At 34.2% G+C, this 16,859-nt stretch overlaps 3 long non-coding RNA genes across 3 annotated transcripts; 2 read left to right on the top strand and 1 right to left on the bottom strand.

The window, feature by feature from the left end:
* Positions 1 to 367: 367 nt before the first annotated feature.
* LOC140182832 (uncharacterized) lies at positions 368 to 2,636 on the bottom strand. The gene is made up of 4 exons (XR_011879005.1): positions 2,460 to 2,636; positions 2,314 to 2,368; positions 2,098 to 2,225; positions 368 to 713 (listed from the first exon to the last, which is right to left on the bottom strand). It is a non-coding gene; the product is annotated as an uncharacterized lncRNA (long non-coding RNA).
* A 286-nt stretch (positions 2,637 to 2,922) lies between these two features.
* Positions 2,923 to 5,149, top strand: LOC140182831 (uncharacterized). The gene is made up of 4 exons (XR_011879004.1): positions 2,923 to 3,096; positions 3,188 to 3,242; positions 3,331 to 3,459; positions 4,888 to 5,149. It is a non-coding gene; the product is annotated as an uncharacterized lncRNA (long non-coding RNA).
* A 4,266-nt stretch (positions 5,150 to 9,415) lies between these two features.
* Positions 9,416 to 11,605, top strand: LOC140182839 (uncharacterized). The gene is made up of 4 exons (XR_011879035.1): positions 9,416 to 9,594; positions 9,686 to 9,740; positions 9,829 to 9,957; positions 11,385 to 11,605. It is a non-coding gene; the product is annotated as an uncharacterized lncRNA (long non-coding RNA).
* The last annotated feature ends 5,254 nt before the right edge of the window (positions 11,606 to 16,859 follow it).

The raw sequence follows: 16,859 nt of genomic DNA, 5'->3' as shown, positions 1-16,859 counted from the left end.
CCCCGGTTAAATTAGTTAGTAAATTAGTTTTTAATAAGGAGGATTAAAAATGTGAATATTATATTAAATTAGGATAGAGCTCATCGAAACGAGAATTTTGACACCAATTTCGAAAAAAACGGTCTAAAATTGGACCGAACAAGCCGAACCGGTTGAACCGGACCCGAACCGGGCTGTCGGTCCAACCGGACCAATGTAACACCCTACCACTCAGAGCTTTACGCTTAAGTCGTAAAACAGAGGTGGTGTGGTATTACGATCTCTAAAATAAAATGTATATATATAATAGCAGAAGAATTATAATATGCTAGGAGCCTTGAAGAATAGAGGAAATAGAAATCGTGAAATAAAAGCGCAACGCTCGAGAAACGAGTTAACTTGCGTGCTAAGAAAGCTACCGCTGTCAAGTGTAAAGTAACCCAAAACAGGAACAGAGAGTCAAAGATACAAAATAACGAGCTCCTGACTCAGCCTGCGAAGTCAAGACTGGCCGGAGAATATACACACATATATACATATATATACATATCCAAAACCCAAATGTACATAAACAAAATCCTACCTCTCCATACACCTCTAGGAGGATAAAAAAGAATAAGTTATGTGGAGAGAAAGCTAAGTACATATGTATACATCATAGCATAACAAAATAACCCAGTAACCACTCCGCTTCAAGAGTCCAGACGCCTAACGAGATGCCTCTCGACCTGCATCTGAAAAACAACGATATAGTATGGAATGAGAACCGGAGGTTCTCAGTATGGTAAATGTGCCACACACATAATATATAAGGTCCTGGGAATGCCAGAGGCAATCCTAGAACGCCGACACTCAGATTATAGAGCTTAAAGTATTAAACAGAAGCCATAAAAGGTGGTTTACTAAGGATATTTAGACCTAACTTAACTTAACCTTAAATCTAAATCCCATTTTGCTATTCCTCCATACCTCCAACTCCATCATGAATTTCACAGACAGATAGACAGATAAAGGCAAACACAAGAAGGTTACAACTACTGCAGGTAACAAATACACATTTAGCATGGCAAATACAGATAGGCACACCCAATTAGAGCACAAGCAAGTAATTCAAGTAATATGCATATGATGCATGCCTGTCCTATGGCTGATGAGGCTCATCTGTCGGTTATCCAGCCAACCCGACAAGTCTGAATTGTCCTTAGACTGTCCCCCGACGTGCATCCCCAAGAGTCTATGCATAGATTTTTCTCAAATAATCAATATTGCTCAATGGAGGTAACATTCCCGGGAATTTATATAGTGCCCGGTCACACTTACGTCGTAGGGTCAACAGAGTATCGAGTTTTCAACCTGGTACACGTGGTGGCAAGCCACGGCACTTAATCCAGGGAATCTCGTATCTCAGATTATTCAAATTCATAAGCCATATAAATAATTCAATTATAATTCCTCAACATCCACATCATTCTCAATTGCATCTCATTCATCATCATACATTAAACATATTCAATCCTTATCCTTCATTATCACACCTCCCATTCCGTCCATAAATAGTTTCAATTCAAAACATAATTCATTCTTTTCTAAGAATCAAACTTCAAACTTAAAACATACTCACTTTCTTAATAACTCAAAATCAAACTATATAACATTTAAATCTAAATCTCTTTTAAATAATCATCTAAATAAAATCTCTAATTTTTTATAAGATTTCGGCAGCATCTCCTCTAAAACTCGGACTTTGCCACCCTTTTCGGGTCCAAACCTGCTTTCTTTTCAATTCAACATACCCTTCCTCATCATCATAACAATCACCACAATAAATCTACTTCAAATCAACAATTAAACTCATACAATATTCAAATCCAACAACCAAAATTCAACTAAGAATCATAGTTTACAAATCCTAGGCTTTTAACACAAATACCTCAAATCAATAATTCACCAAATCGTTAGTTAATAACTAATTATCCAATAAACTTCAACCAAATATATATATTCATCGACAAATTACTAAACATTAAGCATACACCCGCATTCCAACTTATCCTATGGTCATCTAGCCTAAGTTTTCACAGAACATTATATATTAAATGCAAGAAACCTAAACCATACCTCAGCCGATTCCCACGTAACGACCAAAGCTATTTATTCAAACCAAGACAGCCCCTCAAAACTCAACTAATCCGCTTTCTCCAAGTTCCAGTATTCACAATTTCAAGCTCCAATTATTTATTTTCAACCTAATACACATTCATAATACATATATACCCAATTTAATACTCAAAGCTCAAATTAAATGAAATTAAAATGGAATTATAATTTTCTCACCTTACCCAAGCTTCACATAAGCAAGAGTGAACGTTTTTCTCAAGCTAATTGGATCCTAAAACATCAAAGAGTAAAGAAATTTAATACCTCCACTTAATTTCCCAAAAATTGGGGAAGAAGAGGCTGAGAATAAAAGAATAATTTACCTATGAAATTGTTCCGGTAGAAATGTAGAGCTCAACGCGGTGGACGCGTGGCCACAAACGGTGCGGCGATCGGAGCTCGGACGGAGGAGTTACGGCAAATTGAATTTACCGTAAGGGTTGGAAACGTTCTTCGTTTCTCTCTTCCCCTAAATGTGTTTCACGCTGCCTCTGCTGAATGGGGAAGAAGAGAGGCTTGGATTCATTAAATGCTGGGCCGGTTGGGCCCACGGGTCCGGTTTGGGCCCGGTTCAACCGGTTCGGCCCGTTCGGTCTAATTTTGGACCGATTTTTCCGAAATTGGTATCAAAATTCTCGTTTCGACGAGCTCTATCCTAATTTAATATAATATTCACATTTTTAATCCTCCTTATTAAAAATTAATTTATTGAATAATTATTTACTAATTTAACCGGGGTTTACAACCAACATATTAAATGAGCACGAAGCTCATTTCCTTCACAACACGCAATAGAGGCAGCAGCGCTCCAGGGAAGAAAAAGAAGGGAAAACATTCCCGAAACACTTACGGTGAGTTCCTGCTCCCGTAACTTCTCCGTCCGAGCTCCGATTGCCGCACCGTTTGCGGCCACGCGTTCACCGCGTCGAGCTCTACATTTCTACCGGAACAATTTCTTTGGTAAGCTACTAATCACTTCCAGCCATTCTTTTCCCCCAATTTTCAAATAATTGGAAGAGATGTTGAATTCCTTTGATTTCTGATGTTTTAGGATCCAATTAACTTGAGGAAAACGTTTACTCTTGCTTATGTGAAGCTTGGATAAGGTGAGGATACCATAATTCTATTTTAATTTTACTGAATTTGAGCTTTGAGTATTAAATTGGGTATATATGTGTTATAAATGTGTATTAGGTTGTGAATAAATAATTGGAGCTTGAAATTGTGAATACTGGAACTTGGAGGAAGCGAATTAGTTGAGTTTTGAGGGGTTGTCTTGGTTTTGAATAAATAGCTTTGGTCGTTACGTGGAAATCGGCTAAGGTATGGTTTAGGTTTCTTGCATTTAATATATAATGTTCTGTGAAAACTTAGGCTAGACGGCCATTGGATAAGTTGGAATGCAGGTGTATGTTTAATGTTTAGTAATTTGTCGATGAATATATTTGGTTGAAGTTTATTGGATAATTAGTTATTAATCTTGGATGGTGAATGTTATTGTTGATGAACATGGTTGGTTTAGTGCTAATGATTTGGTGAATTATTGATTTGAGATATTTTGTGTTAGAAGCCTAGGATTAGTGAACTATGATTCTTAGTTGAATTTTGGTTGTTGGATTTGAATATTGTATGAATATAATTGTTAATCTGAAGTAGATTTATTGTGGTGACTATTATGATGATGAGGAAGGGTATGTTGAACTGAAAAGAAAGCAGGTTTGGACCCGAAAAGGGTGGCAAAGTCTGAGTTTTAGAGGAGATGCTGCCGAAATTTTATAAAAAATTAGAGATTTTATTTAGATGATTATTTAAAAGAGATTTAGATTTAAAGGTTATATGGTTTGATTTTGAGTTATTAAGATAGTGAGTATGTTTTAAGTTTGAAGTTTGATTCTTAGAAAAGAATGAATTATGTTTTGAATTGAAACTATTGATGGATGGAATGGGAGGTGATATAATGAAGGATAAGGATTGAATATGTTTAATGTATGATGATGAATGAGATGCAATTGAGAATGATGTGGATGTTGATGAATTATAATTGAATTATTTATATGGCTTATGAATTTGAATAATCTGAGATACGAGATTCCCTGGATTAAGTGCCGTGGCTTGCCACCACGTGTACCAGGTTGAAAACTCGATACTCTGTTGACCCTACGACGTAAGTGTGACCGGGCACTATATAAATTCCCGGGAATGTTACCCCCATTGAGCAATATTGATTATTTGAGAAAAATCTATGCATAGACTCTTGGGGATGCACGTCGGGGGACAGTCTAAGGACAATTCAGACTTGTCGGGTTGGCTGGATAACCGACAGATGAGCCTCATCAGCCATAGGACAGGCATGCATCATATGCATATTACTTGAATTACTTGCTTGTGCTCTAATTGGGTGTGCCTATCTGTATTTGTCATGCTAAATGTGTATTTGCTACCTGCAATAGTTGTAACATTCTTGTGTTTGCCTTTATCTGTCTATCTGTCTGTGAAATGCATGATGGAGTTGGAGGTATGGAGGAATGGCAAAAATGGGATTTAGAATTACGGTTAAGTTAAGTTAGCTCTAAATATCCTTAGTGAACCACCCTTTATGGCTTCTGTTTAATACTTTAAGCTCTATAATCTGAGTGTCGGTGTTCTAGGATTGCCTCCGGCATTCCCAGGACCTTATATATTATGTGTGTGGCACCTTTACCATACTGAGAACCTCCGGTTCTCATTCCATACTATGTTGTTGTTTTTCAGATGCAGGTCGAGAGGCATCTCGTTAGGCTTCTGGACTCTTGAAGCGGAGTGGTTACTGGGATATTTTGTTATGCTATGATGTATATATATGTACTTAGCTTTCTCTCCGCATGACTTATTCTTTTTGATCCTCTTAGAGGTTTATGGAGAGGCAGGATTGTGTATATGTACTTTTGGGTTTTGGATATGTATGTATATATGTGTAAATATTCTCCGGCCAGTCTTGACTTCGCAGGCTGAGTCAGGAGCTTGTTATTTTGTATCTTTGACACTCTATTCCTACTTCTGTTATCTTATGTTTGACAGTTACAGTTTTCTTAGCACGCAAGTTAACTCGTTCCTTGAGCGTTGCACTTTTATCTTGCGAATTTTATTTCTCCTATTCTTCAAGGCTCCTAGCATATTATAATTCTTCTACTATTATATGTACTCATTCTATTTTAGAGGTCGTAATACCACACCACCTCTGTTTTACGGCTTAAGCGTAAAGCTTAGTGTGGTAGGGTGTTACATTATGGTATCAGAGCAGTTCGTTCCTATAGAGCCTGAAAGACGGACTGATTGTGCTTCTGTGCATTCTCTGTATATGTGTGTATGTGCTATTAGGATATCTGATTGATATAAATGGCATAAACGTTTGTGAGCATGCATTTGGAACTAAAGCATTAAACCTGCGATATTAAGACTGATCAACTTAATATCACTTGTTTAGTGCGTATAAGAACCAGATGTCGACTCGCGGACGCGGTCGCGGACGAGGTAGAGGTAGGACAGGCACCGTTACTCCTGTACCCACAGGGACTGATCCAGTAGACTTTATGGCTGCCTTGGGAAATATGGCTGCAGCTATGCAGGCAACAGCTGAGGCACTAGGTAATAAGATAAACCAGGGTAATCACGGGAACAATAATGATGAGGATGGTCCTATGACACTTGCTATATTTCTGAAAGTTCGCCCTCCAACTTTTAGGGGAACCTCAAATCCCACTGATGCAGATAATTGGATTCAAGCTATGGAACGGTCGTTGCAGGCCCAACAGGTTCCTGAGAAGTAATGGGTTGAATTTAGAACTTATCAACTGCAAGGTGAGGCTCAGTATTGGTGATAGGGGACACAATGTATCCTGCAGGCAGGTGACGCTGTAATAGTCGGGAGATTGGTTATTTAAGAATCATGTTTTGCTTGATTGTTTTGAGAAGCCAGTACAGTTTATGCCAGAAGGGTCAGAAGCACCGGTTGTGGTGAATAGTTACTATTTAAATTCTATGATAGTAAACTGTTATGGAACCGAATGTCAGGGTATTATGTTATTAACTGCGGGAGTATCAGGTGATGATCAGAGTTTAGAGCAGATTCCCGTTGTATGTGAATTTTCAGATGTGTTTTCAGATGATATTAATGAATTTCCACCTAATCGGAAAGTTGAATTCGAAATTGAGTTGGTGCCTGGAGCCGGTCCGATTTCAATTACTCCTTATAGGATGTCACCTTTAGAAATGGCTGAACTAAAAGCTCAGCTGGAAGATCTGTTGGGTAAGCATTTTATCCGACCAAGTGTTTCTCCGTGGGGAGCGCCAGTGTTACTGGTAAAGAAGAAGGATGGGAGTATGCGGCTGTGTGTCGATTATCGGCAATTGAATAAGATCACTGTGAAGAATAAATATCCGTTGCCTAGAATCGATGATCTAATGGATCAGCTACAGGGTGCCAGTGTGTTTTCTAAGATTGACCTGCGATCCGGATATCATCAGATAAGGGTTAGAGACGAGGATATTCCGAAAACTGCTTTCAGAACCCATTATGGTCATTATGAGTATACAGTGATGTCTTTCGGGTTAACTAATGCCCCGGCAGTATTTATGGATTATATGAACAGGGTTTTTCGACCGTATCTGGACAAGTTTGTTATTGTCTTCATTGATGACATTCTTGTTTATTCTAAGACTGAAGAGGAACATGCTGATCATTTGCGAACTGTGCTGCAAATTCTGAGAGACAGGAAGTTATATGCTAAGTTATCTAAATGTGAGTTCTGGAAGAGTGAAGTGAAGTTTCTCGGCCACGTGGTGAGTAAGCAGGGGATAGCTGTGGATCCTGCTAAGGTGGAAGCAGTGATGAATTGGGAGCGACCAACTTCAGTGACAGAGATCAGAAGTTTCTTAGGTTTAGCGGGGTATTATCCCAGATTCATTAAAGGATTTTCACAGTTCGCCTTACCTTTAACTAAGTTGACTAGGAAGGATACACCTTTTATCTGGACTCCAGAATGTGAAGAGAGTTTCCAGGCATTGAAGCACAGGTTTACTACTGCACCTGTATTGGTATTACCTGAACCAAGTGAATCGTTTGAAGTGTATTGTGATGCATCTCTGAAAGGGTTGGGGTGTGTTTTGATGCAGCACCAGAATGTTGTAGCATACGCCTCACGGCAGTTAAGGCCGCATGAGATGAACTACCCGACACACGATTTAGAACTTGCTGCTGTTGTGTTTGCTTTAAAGATTTGGAGGCACTACCTCTATGGTGTTAAGTTTCTTGTTTTTTCAGACCATAAGAGTTTGAAGTATCTTTTTGAGCAGAAAGAGTTGAATATGCGTCAGAGGAGGTGGATGGAGCTTCTGAAAGATTATGATTTTGAATTGAATTATCATCCAGGAAAAGCGAACGTTGTGGCGGACGCCTTGAGTCGAAAATCTTTATATGCAGCTTGGATGATGCTACGGGAAGAAGAATTACTAAAGGCATTTCAAGGTTTGAAGTTGGGAATTAGAGAAGAATCTGGAATTTTGTGTTTGAGTCAGTTGCAGATTTCAAGTGATTTTAAATCAGAACTTCTGAAGGCTCATCAAGATAGTGAAGCGTTACGTAAGGTACTACCAGCAGTTGAACAGGGAAAACAGTGGAGAATGTCAGAAGGTCATGATGGTTTATGGAGGTTCAAGAACCGGATTATTGTGCCTGATGTTGGAGACCTGCGACAAAGTATCTTGAAGGAAGCTCATAAGAGCGGGTTTTCAATTCACCCAGGGAGCACTAAAATGTATCAGGATCTGAAAGCGATGTTCTGGTGGCCAGGTATGAAGAATGATGTGGCATTGCATGTATCTAAATGTTTAACGTGTCAGAAGGTTAAGATTGAGCATCAGAGACCATCAGGGACCCTTCAGCCTTTGGAGATTCCACAATGGAAATGGGAGAGTATCGCAATGGATTTTGTGATAGGTTTGCCTAGAACCCGATCTAGTTGTGACGCTATTTGGGTGGTTGTGGATCGACTAACAAAATCAGCTCATTTTCTTCCTATCCGAATAAGTTGCACAATGGAGGAATTGGCTCGAATGTATATCAAAGAGATTGTCAGGTTGCATGGTGTGCCTTCTACTATCATATCTGACAGAGATCCTCGTTTCACATCAAGATTCTGGGGAGCTTTTCAGCGTGCATTTGGGACTTAGTTAAGCTTGAGTACTGCGTATCACCCTCAGACAGATGGTCAGTCAGAAAGAACTATTCAGACCTTGGAGGATATGCTAAGGGCTTGTGTTTTGGACCAGCCTGCGAGTTGGGATCGGTATATGCCATTGATAGAATTTGCTTATAATAATAGCTATCATGCGAGCATCGGAATGGCTCCATATGAGGCTCTGTATGGCAGAAAATGTCAGTCTCCACTATGTTGGTATGAAACTGGAGAAAGGAGTTTATTAGGGCCTGAAATGATAGCTGAAACGACTGAGCAGATAAAGAAGATTCGTAGTCGAATGCTTATAGCCCAAAGCCGCCAGAAGAGCTATGCTGATCAGAGGCGAAAGCCTTTGGAATTCGAAGAAGGAGAACATGTCTTTTTGAAAGTTACACCAACCACTGGCGTGGGAAGAGCTATTAAGACCAAAAAACTGAATCCTCGTTATATTGGACCGTTTGAGATTCTGAAGAGAATTGGGCCAGTGGCTTATAGAATTGCCTTACCGTCATACCTTTCGATTTTGCACGATGTATTTCATGTATCACAGTTTCGGAAGTATACTCCTGATGCAAGTCATGTTCTAGAACCAGAACCAATCCAAGTGAGAGAAGATCTAACACTTCCAGTAGCCCCGGTAAGAATTGATGACACCAGTGTTAAACAATTACGAGGAAGGGAAGTATCATTGGTAAAAATATCTTGGAGTCGAGCTGGTATCGAGGAACATACCTGGGAACTCGAATCAGATATGCGAAAGGACTATCCAAATCTCTTTTCAGGTAACTAGATTTGAATTTTGAGGGCAAAATTCTTTATTAGGTGGGTAGGATGTAAACCCCGGTTAAATTAGTTAGTAAATTAGTTTTTAATAAGGAGGATTAGAAATGTGAATATTATATTAAATTAGGATAGAGCTCATCGAAACGAGAATTTTGACACCAATTTCGAAGAAAACGGTCTAAAATTGGACCGAACGAGCCGAACCGGTTGAACCGGACCCGAACCGGGCTGTCGGTCCAACCGGACCAACATATTAAATGAGCACGAAGCTCATTTCCTTCACAACACGCAATAGAGGCAGCAGCGCTCCAGGGAAGAAAAAGAAGGGAAAACATTCCCGAAACACTTACGGTGAGTTCCTGCTCCCGTAACTTCTCCGTCCGAGCTCCGATTGCTGCACCGTTTGCGGCCACGCGTTCACCGCGTCGAGCTCTACATTTCTACCGGAACAATTTCTTTGGTAAGCTACTAATCACTTCCAGCCATTCTTTTCCCCCAATTTTCAAATAATTGGAAGAGATGTTGAATTCCTTTGATTTCTGATGTTTTAGGATCCAATTAACTTGAGGAAAACGTTTACTCTTGCTTATGTGAAGCTTGGATAAGGTGAGGATACCATAATTCTATTTTAATTTTACTGAATTTGAGCTTTGAGTATTAAATTGGGTATATATGTGTTATAAATGTGTATTAGGTTGTGAATAAATAATTGGAGCTTGAAATTGTGAATACTGGAACTTGGAGGAAGCGAATTAGTTGAGTTTTGAGGGGTTGTCTTGGTTTTGAATAAATAGCTTTGGTCGTTACGTGGAAATCGGCTAAGGTATGGTTTAGGTTTCTTGCATTTAATATATAATGTTCTGTGAAAACTTAGGCTAGACGGCCATTGGATAAGTTGGAATGCAGGTGTATGTTTAATGTTTAGTAATTTGTCGATGAATATATTTGGTTGAAGTTTATTGGATAATTAGTTATTAATCTTGGATGGTGAATGTTATTGTTGATGAACATGGTTGGTTTAGTGCTAATGATTTGGTGAATTATTGATTTGAGATATTTTGTGTTAGAAGCCTAGGATTAGTGAACTATGATTCTTAGTTGAATTTTGGTTGTTGGATTTGAATATTGTATGAATATAATTGTTAATCTGAAGTAGATTTATTGTGGTGACTATTATGATGATGAGTAAGGGTATGTTGAACTGAAAAGAAAGCAGGTTTGGACCCGAAAAGGGTGGCAAAGTCTGAGTTTTAGAGGAGATGCTGCCGAAATTTTATAAAAAATTAGAGATTTTATTTAGATGATTATTTAAAAGAGATTTAGATTTAAAGGTTATATGGTTTGATTTTGAGTTATTAAGATAGTGAGTATGTTTTAAGTTTGAAGTTTGATTCTTAGAAAAGAATGAATTATGTTTTGAATTGAAACTATTGATGGATGGAATGGGAGGTGATATAATGAAGGATAAGGATTGAATATGTTTAATGTATGATGATGAATGAGATGCAATTGAGAATGATGTGGATGTTGATGAATTATAATTGAATTATTTATATGGCTTATGAATTTGAATAATCTGAGATACGAGATTCCCTGGATTAAGTGCCGTGGCTTGCCACCACGTGTACCAGGTTGAAAACTCGATACTCTGTTGACCCTACGACGTAAGTGTGACCGGGCACTATATAAATTCCCGGGATGTTACCCCCATTGAGCAATATTGATTATTTGAGAAAAATCTATGCATAGACTCTTGGGGATGCACGTCGGGGGACAGTCTAAGGACAATTCAGACTTGTCGGGTTGGCTGGATAACCGACAGATGAGCCTCATCAGCCATAGGACAGGCATGCATCATATGCATATTACTTGAATTACTTGCTTGTGCTCTAATTGGGTGTGCCTATCTGTATTTGTCATGCTAAATGTGTATTTGCTACCTGCAATAGTTGTAACCTTCTTGTGTTTGCCTTTATCTGTCTATCTGTCTGTGAAATGCATGATGGAGTTGGAGGTATGGAGGAATGGCAAAAATGGGATTTAGAATTACGGTTAAGTTAAGTTAGGTCTAAATATCCTTAGTGAACCACCCTTTATGGCTTCTGTTTAATACTTTAAGCTCTATAATCTGAGTGTCGGTGTTCTAGGATTGCCTCCGGCATTTCCAGGACCTTATATATTATGTGTGTGGCACCTTTACCATACTGAGAACCTCCGGTTCTCATTCCATACTATGTTGTTGTTTTTCAGATGCAGGTCGAGAGGCATCTCGTTAGGCTTCTGGACTCTTGAAGCGGAGTGGTTACTGGGATATTTTGTTATGCTATGATGTATATATATGTACTTAGCTTTCTCTCCGCATGACTTATTCTTTTTGATCCTCTTAGAGGTTTATGGAGAGGCAGGATTGTGTATATGTACTTTTGGGTTTTGGATATGTATGTATATATGTGTAAATATTCTCCGGCCAATCTTGACTTCGCAGGCTGAGTCAGGAGCTTGTTATTTTGTATCTTTGGCACTCTATTCCTACTTCTGTTATCTTATGTTTGACAGTTACAGTTTTCTTAGCACGCAAGTTAACTCGTTCCTTGAGCGTTGCGCTTTTATCTTGCGAATTTTATTTCTCCTATTCTTCAAGGCTCCTAGCATATTATAATTCTTCTGCTATTATATGTACTCATTCTATTTTAGAGGTCGTAATACCACACCACCTCTGTTTTACGGCTTAAGCGTAAAGCTTAGTGTGGTAGGGTGTTACAAAAAATATCTCGAGAACCTATTCTATATAGATTTATTATTTTAATGATTAATTAATTAATCTAATTAATTAATTACTACAGATAATTAGTATAATTAATTTGATTTAATAAATTAAAAAAAAATTAAAAAATACTAATAGAACATTAAAAGAAATAAATTAAAAAATACTACCAAATCACATTAATATAAATTATAATAAATTATGTGATATTTAAATATCTAATCAAATTAATTAGTTGATATAGTTAATTTATCATAATAAATTATATTTAATGATTTAAAAGAAATAATTCGCTAAACACTCTCATAAGCATGTCACGTCAACTCCATCATTAAGTGCAGAAACCTGATGTTTATATAATAGAATAGATAATAAATAGAATATATGAGAATATGATATGTGGCATATTTTAACTATGAAATTGGTATTATATAATAGATTTTTTCTGAATCCTTATTGCTTGTTCGTTGCAAATTTTACGTAATTACTTAATAATTTTCGCCTATAAAACTATCAACTACCTAATATTATGATTTAATTAATAAGAATGATGACATTAATATTTTTTCATAAGTCTTGTTATTATTTATAATTAGAAAATAACCATAAATAAATTTATTTCCTTAATGAACGTTAATGTTGTTGTCAAATTCTATATTACCTTTAAAATTTTAGCGTAATTGAGTCTAATTTTTACATTTTGAAATGAATTTAATCGAAAAAATTAATATGTAAATCACATTATTATTACAAAATTACTTTTTTAACATAATTAGTAGTGCTTATTTGAACCATTAAATTTAGCTTCTAATGATATTAAAGTCAACCTATTTTATTATCTTGTACCTTCAAAGAATTTACATGACTGACATAAAAATATAACAATTGAAAAAAAATTATTACAATGGGTATATTCATTTTAACAAATATTCTTCTATCTAATACTATAAAAAATACATCGGCCACTTTGAAAAATTGAAATATATTCACCAAACAAACAATCAATAAAACACTCATCCGTACTTTCTCATTTTGGGTACATTTATATATAAAATAAATGATACATAAAGAAAAAAAAAAAAGAAGAAGAAAAGAAGAGTTGAAATAGCAAAAGCGATAAAAATTACGATTCTTATAATTTTGTGTGGCCATTTATATATAGTAGACCAGATAATTATGATCATCTAACAAAATTAATTTATATTTATTACGCTCAACTTGAATAAGTAAGAAATTATCTTATTTTAATTTAGTTTTTAATTCACATGATTTGAATTTAGTTCAATATATATGATTTTATTTGATTTGATTTAATTATTAGTTAAAAATATCTCAGTTGCCTATTTTATTCATAGATTTATTATTTTAATGACTAATAAATTAATCAAATTAATAAATTAGTACACACAATAAATTTGGTTTAATAAATTAAAAAAAATAAATTAAAAAATACTAACAAAATATTAAAATAAATAAATTAAATAATATTACCAAATCAAATTGATATAAATTATAATGAATTATATGATATTTAAATATCTAATCAAATCAATTAGTTAATATAGTTAGTTTATCGTAATAACTTGTATTTAATGAGTTAAAAGAAATAAATAGGGAAATACTCTCAAAAGCATGCCACGTCAGCTCCATCATTAAATGTAGAAATATGATTTTTATATAATAGAATAGATACATTATTCATGAGCTAATTGTAATATAATTAAAATAAATTCATTTGAAAGAAAAAAAAAATAATGTGTAATCTTCATAAATTACAGTAGTTTCTTTATTTATGTATACGTATATATTAATTTTGTTAAATAATTCTAAATATTTTCTTATTTATACATACATATATATTAAGAGTAAATAGCCAAAATCATCCTTGAAAGATACTCCGATCTCTATTTTGGTCCTCGAAAGATAAAGATAATCAAAATCGTCCCCGAAAGATACATGATTGGTCACGTTAGTCCTTCCATTAGTTGGATGATGATGTGTCACGTTAAGTGTCACGTGGTATATGATGACGTGGAGGGCTAATGCCACGTGTCACAAGATGATTGGTTGACATGTCAGATCGGTGACACATGGCATGCCACGTATCAGTTTAGTGACACGTGGCATTTGACATGTAAAAAAGTTATTTATAATTAAAATAGTTCTTGAAAGTTCAGACGTAAGTCATTTCATCCCTAAAATTTTAAAAATTAATCAAATTAGTCCTTATATAATTTTTTTTTATTTTTTTTATAATATTAAATTTAAAATATTTTTTAATACTACTAATTTTAATAGAAATATAATTGACAATAAAAAAATTAGTAATTGTATCTTTTCTTCTTAAAAATTTGTTCAATAAAATTATCTCTCTCCTTTAATTCTTGTCAAAATCTCTCTTATTCTTTTCTATTCTAAAACATTTTTCTTACATTATTACATTTTGCTGGAATATATATATATACTCAAAATTAAAATGTATGTATTTGTTATCCTAAACAAAGTTATATGCTCAAAATAAAAATTTATGTATGTTAACCTAAATGAAAGTAATACCGTAATGAAAAACATACATAAATTTTTATTTTGAGCATATAACTTTGTTTAAGGTAACAAATACATACATTTTAATTTTGAGTATATATATATATATATATCAACAAAATATAATAATGTAAGAAAAAGGTTTTAGAATAGAAAAGAATAAGAGAGATTTTGACAAGAATTAAAGGAGAGAGATAATTTTATTGAACAAATTTTTAAGAAGAAAAGATACAATTACTAATTTTTTGATTGTCAATTACATTTCTATTAAAATTAGTAGTATCAAAAATATTTTAAATTTAATATTATCAAGAAAAAATAAAAAAAATTATATAAGGACTAATTTGATTAATTTTTAAAATTTTAGGTATGAAAATGACTTACGTATGAACTTTCAAGGACTATTTTGATTATAAATAACTTTTTTACATGTCAAGTGCCACGTGTCACTGACCTGATACGTGGCATGCTAGGTGTCACCGATCTGACATGTCAACCAATCATCTTGTGACACGTGGCATTAAGCCCTCCATGTCATTATATGCCACGTGGCACTTAACGTGACACGCCATCATCCAACTGACGGAAGGACTAACGTGACCAATCGTGTATCTTTCGGGGACGATTTTGATTATCTTTATCTTTCGAGGACCAAAATGAAAATCGAGTATCTTTCAGGGACGATTTTGGCTATTTACTCTATATTAATTAAAGTCACATTTATTAAATATTTTTTTATATATATATATATTATTCCACAATGCGTGCAATAAGCTTAATGTTTGATATTCATATATAGTCTCCAATTCCAACCTCATTCATATGCAAACTGTATACAATTTTTTTTTAATAGAGCAACTTTAATTTTTTGTTTTATTTTGTTCTTTAAATAGTGATATTTTATTTTATTTTTTTTTATTTTAAGCACGTTTTTATTAAGAATTGCATTACTAATCCAAAATACAAAAAGAGAAAAAAAAGGTGATACATATATCCAAAAAAAAAACTTAAATATCAGAAAAAAGAAATTTTATATTAAAATATTTAAAAATAACATATCCAGTAAAAATAACCGTAATATATAAATTGAGGCAACAATTAAAATTTAAATTAATGTAAAACAAATCTAATCAAATACCAGTATTAGAACTAAATTATTTAAATAATATTTAATCTATTTTAGTCCTTAGACACGTATAGATTAGAGTTATTCTCGTAACGACAACCAACTGAAACATCATAAGTTTTGACATTTAGGATTCGTGCAAATTCAGACAATCCTCTTGTTAAATAAGCTTCATTATTCGCTATCCATGCAATACGGCAAGGTATAGAATTGTCACACTGAGAAACTAAACTAACCCTTATTCCCTCAATGGCATTGCATTGATGCAAAAGAAGGCCGATAATTTCTGAAAAAAAAATCATAATATGTTATAAAATTATTTTAATAACGAAAAACTTAAAATAAGAAAATTTAAATATATTACCAATAGTTGAAATTGCATAACCGAGTTTGACACGAATTTAGCAATCTCATTATGTACTCCACTTCAAAAATCTCCGGGCAGACGTAGAAAGCATGGAGGGGATAGAACTTGAACTTGGCCTACAAAGCTCCGTGGAAACAATTCCTCAATAAAAAATCGAGCTCCTCCCAAGAAAACTAATTTTACTCACATTCCATTAGATTGGTCATAATATGTGAATAGATCCAACCATCCTTTAGTAAAATAGAGTTTATTTACTGCCTCTTCTTTGGACGCTTACATTCATGTAGTTAGAACTCGAATCAGTGAATACAACTCGATGAGGTATATTTCATAGATGTGATGCATTATAAACGACTGTGGCAAAAGATAATCGCAATATAATATTATACGAAAAGAATAAGTTGGAGTAAGAACAATCATTAAATGATCAAAAGAATAATATAATAAAATGAGTATATAAAAAATACTATACAAAATTATAAATTGTACCTTAAAATGATCAATTTCGATGAAAAATGAAGAATACATTATATGAAGTAGTAAGAGAAGAATAATAAATTTAAAAAAATGAGTTGACTCTCAGATCTAGACTCATGTACCACAAAAAAAAAACTCTATATATAGACTTTATTAAAAAAAATATAAATTAGTTATTATTAAGGTAATTTTTTATTATATTATGTTAGTTATACATCATATATTTGTTTAATTAAAATTATATGACTTTATCATATCATATTATTATTAGAATCATGATTTTTTATCATGAATAGAGTAATCCGGACCAACTTCATATCGTTATCATACCATATTATTATTATTATTATTATTATTATTATTATTATTATAAATGGATCATTAAGGCAACAATTTGTCATTAATAAAATCATTGGATAATGAATAAAAATTAGAATTGTATCAATA

The sequence above is a fragment of the Arachis hypogaea genome, chromosome 20, assembly GCF_003086295.3.
Source record: "Arachis hypogaea cultivar Tifrunner chromosome 20, arahy.Tifrunner.gnm2.J5K5, whole genome shotgun sequence".
NCBI classification, from domain to species: Eukaryota; Viridiplantae; Streptophyta; class Magnoliopsida; order Fabales; family Fabaceae; genus Arachis; species Arachis hypogaea.
Note: the sequence above shows the minus strand (reverse complement) of the source record. Positions and strands in the feature narration are given on the sequence as shown.